Genomic DNA, 4,941 nt, shown 5'->3' with positions numbered 1-4,941 from the left:
CATTCACCAGCACACACACACCCTCCAGCACACACACTCACCCTCCAGCACACACTAACCAGCACACACATTCACCCTTTAACACACATTCACCAGCACACACACACCCTCCAGCACACACACTCACCCTCCAGCACACACACACCCTCTAGCACACACACAAACACACACACCCTCCAGCACACACACACCCTCCAGCACACACACACACACCCTCCAGCACACACACCCTCCAGCACACACACTCACCCTCCAGCACACATGCCCTCCAGCACACACACACACACCCTCCAGCACACACACCCTCCAGCACACACACTCACCCTCCAGCACATACACACCCTCCAGCACACACACACCCTCCAGCATACACACACCTTCCAGCACACACACACCCTCCAGCACACACACACCCTCCAGCACACACACACCCTCCAGCACACACACACACACACACCCTCCACACACCCTCCAGCACACACACACCCTCCAGCACACACACACACTCCAGCACACACACACCCTCCAGCACACACACACACACACACCCTCCAGCACACACATACACACACACCCTCCAGCACACACACACCCTCCAGCACACACATACACACACACCCTCCAGCACACACACACACACCCTCCAGCACACACACACACCCTCCAGCATACACACTCACCCTCCAGCACACACACACACACCCTCCAGCACACACACACACACACCCTCCAGCACACACATACACACACACCTTCCAGCACACACACACCCTCCAGCACACACACACACCCTCCAGCACACACACACACACCCTCCAGCACACACACACACCCTCCAGCATACACACTCACCCTCCAGCACACACTCACACACACATACCCTCCAGCACACACACACACCCTCCAGCACACACACACACCCTCCAGCATACACACTCACCCTCCAGCACACACTCACCAGCACACACCTCCAGCACACACTCACACACACACACCCTCCAGCACACACCCTCCAGCACACACTCTCACACACACACACCCTCCAGCACACACACCCTCCAACACACACTCACACACACACATCCTCCAGCATACACACACACCCTCCAGCATACCCACTCACCCTCCAGCACACACTCACCAGCACATACCCTCCAGCACACACTCACCCTCCAGCAACACACCCTCCAGCACACACACACACACTCTCCAACATACACACACACACCCTCCAGCACACACACACACACACACACCCGCCAGCACACACACACATACACACCCTCCAGCACACACACACCCTCCAGCACACACACACCCTCCAGCACACACTCACACACACACACCCTCCAGCACACACCCTCCAGCACACACACACACCTTCCAGCACACACACACACACACACACACACACACACCCTGCAGCAGAACTGCTGGCATCTGACTGCTCTGGTGCAAAGGACCCCAAATGAGGCAATCTAGAGGGAAGCCAGGGTGACTTTCTGAAAGCCAGGTGAATGAGATATGCGGATCTGAGAAGTGATCCTAACTCAGAGAGGTTTAGACAGGAGGCATGCCTGGAGCTGGGCCAGGAGACTTGAGAAACTGGTGGCCTAGAAGAGACCTTAATACTGCCCACTCTGCCTGAGGGTGTCAGCTCTGCTTTTCCTTGTGCAGACCCACCCCCTGCCAGAAGGGGCCCAACCCTGCCTGTCCTGGCGGACTGAGCGGACTCTGTCTGCCCTGTTCCCTCAGGCCCGTTCTCTTCAGAGACTTCTTCTGTTAACAGTCCACACAGACATGGAAGCACTTATCCATAAAGCCTGGGGATTTCGTTCCTGATGTCCCGAGCCCCTATGGGAAGTGAGACCCAGAAGTGGCAGGACAAGACTTACTTTTCAACAAGGTCTTAAACATTGTTTTGTGGTGATGAGGCGCGTGTGGGGCCGTGGTGGCTAGTGAGTGGTGGGACTGTTTCATTGGACGCCAGAACCCAGGCCCAGCTGGACAGCCTCAGAGGGAGTGAGTCTTGAGGCTGAGGACAGGGCTTGGAGAGGTGTCTCCAGTGACTGGGAAAGACAGGAGGAATATGCGACGCACCTGGGCATCCTGGGTCCTGGCAGGTTCAGAGAGACTTGAAGGACACAGCCATCGGGCTGTGCTCAGGAGACCATGTCAAGGCTCCTCTCCAATCCTTTGCTGCTTTGCTTCCCACCAGGAAGCCAATTCTCTGAGTAAAAAAGTTCTCAGCCACCAAGGGGAGCATATATCAAGGTGGCCTCTCCTGGTCCACTTTTCTCCCTGGCTTTCCCTGGAACCAAGGTATAAATGCTGCTCAGTAAAATACACAGAAGACTGAGCCCCAGGAGGGACAATCACCCACAGGGGCAAAGAACCCCCGAGAGGACCCTCAGGACAGGAGAGCCTCCCAGATGCCCCTCGTTCTTCAGGGCCAGCAGCTCCTCCCTGGGAACAGGACCAGTCTCCTGTGTTTCGGTGTATCACACTGCCCAGGTAGCTGAAACTTTCACCATTCTTTGGGCTTTGCTTCAGAGAGCCACCTACATGGATATTTTGACTAAATGGAGAGAACTATCAAGGCAGGAGTGGTACCCAGGGTCTCTGAGACACATGAGGTGTGTTGCGTGCCATGGGTGGGCAGGGAAAGTAGAGCAGACACTACAGGTAAACCACCAGTCACCACAGGTAAACCACCCCTCATCCAGATAAACCAGCACTCACCACAGGTAAACCACCACTCACCACAGATAAACCACCACTCACCACAGGTAAACCACCACTCACCACTGATAAACCACCACTCACCACAGGTAAACCACCACTCACCACAGACCACAGATAAACCACCACTCACCACAGATAAACCAGCACTCATTACAGATAAATCACCACTCATTACAGATAAACCACCACTCACCACAGATAAACCACCACTCACCACAGGTAAACCACCACTCACCACAGATAAACCACCACTCATTACAGATAAACTACCACTCACCACAGGTAAACCACCACTCACCACAGATAAACCACCACTCACCACAGACCACAGATAAACCACCACTCACCACAGATAAACCAGCACTCATTACAGATAAACCACCACTCACCACAGATAAACCAGCACTCATTACAGATAAACCACCACTCACCACAGATAAACCATCACTCACCACAGATAAACCACCACTCACCACAGATAAACCACCACTCATTACAGATAAACCACCACTCACCACAGGTAAACCACCACTCATTACAGATAAACCACCACTCACCACAGGTAAACCACCACTCACCACAGATAAACCACCACTCACCACAGGTAAACCACCACTCACCACAGGTAAACCACCACTCACCACAGGTAAACCACCACTCACCACAGATAAACCACCACTCACCACAGACCACAGATAAACCACCACTCACCACAGACCACAGATAAACCACCACTCACCACAGATAAACCATCACTCACCACAGATAAACCACCACTCACCACAGGTAAACCACCACTCATTACAGATAAACCACCACTCACCACAGATAAACCACCACTCACCACAGGTAAACCACCACTCACCACAGATAAACCACCACTCACCACAGGTAAACCACCACTCACCACAGATAAACCACCACTCACCACAGATAAACCACCACTCACCACAGGTAAACCACCACTCACCACAGGTTAACTACTACTCACCACAGGTAAACCACCACTAATTACAGATAAACTACCACTCACCATAGATAAACTACCACTCACCACAGATAAACCACCACTCATTACAGATAAACCACCCCCTCCACCTCAGTTTGGCTGATGGAGGAGAGAGAGGGAAGGACAGGTGGATAGCTCCCAGAGACACCAGCACCAGGAAGATAAGGCTGTACCTGGTGGGAAACTGCGCCCCTTGGAAGCCTCAGGGCTGCACTCGGCTGTCACGGGAGCAGAGCCCCTCTAGTGTCTTGAGCAGCGGCAGGCCCAGGACTGCAGCAAGTCCTTGCACCGCCGATTAGGGGCTGACCAGTCTCCACCCGCCCTAGTGTAGGGACTGGGCACAAAGGGTCCCGGCCAGCATCAGGAAAGGAAGTGACCTTACCTCCATCCTTGACAGAATGGTGCTTCCTGGTGCTCTCCTCTGCAGAACTGCCGGTCGCTTTGCTGCTGTCCAAGCACATGGCCCAATGCTCATTTTGTAATGTCCCACCTCAGAGCCAGGGTCCGCAGCATGGGGAGTGACACAAGTGCCCGTGTCAGTTGGTGGAAGGTTCTCTACGCACAGGCCAGGGGCCCTGGGAGCCTCAAGTTCGGTGGTCAGCACCATGGACGGCAGCAGCAGCCTGCCCTGGGCTGGGAGCAGGGCTTGCTTTCCTCCCTCACTGCCACCTTCATCTGAGGTGTGCTGGAGGTATCAGTGCCACGCTCAGCAGAGCTGGGCTCTAGTGAGCCTCCATTCACTTCTGTCACATGGTGAGTCTGTAGTCCCTGGAAACCATGTTGAGTGACCTGCCAGGACCCTGCCATATAAACAGAGGTCCACTACCACATTGAGTGACCCACCAGGACCCCGCTGTGTAAACAGAGGTCCACTACCAGATTGAGTGACCCACCAGGACCCTGCCTCATAAACAGAGGTCCACTACCACATTGAGTGACCTGTCAGGACCCCGCTGTGTAAACAGAGGTCCACTACCACATTGAGTGACCCACCAGGACCCTGCCATATAAACAGAGGTCCACTACCACATTGAGTGACCCGCCAGGACCCCACTGTGTAAAGAGAGGTCCACTACCACATTGAGTGACCCACCAGGACCCTGCCACATAAACAGAGGTCCACTACCACATTGAGTGACCTGCCAGGACCCCGCTGTGTAAACAGAGGTCCACTACCACATTGAGTG

Source organism: Dipodomys ordii, unplaced genomic scaffold (genome assembly GCF_000151885.1).
Source record: "Dipodomys ordii isolate 6190 unplaced genomic scaffold, Dord_2.0 Scaffold77, whole genome shotgun sequence".
Lineage (NCBI taxonomy): Eukaryota > Metazoa > Chordata > Mammalia > Rodentia > Heteromyidae > Dipodomys > Dipodomys ordii.
The sequence above is the reverse complement of the archived record's forward strand: the minus strand, read 5'-3'. Positions refer to the sequence as shown.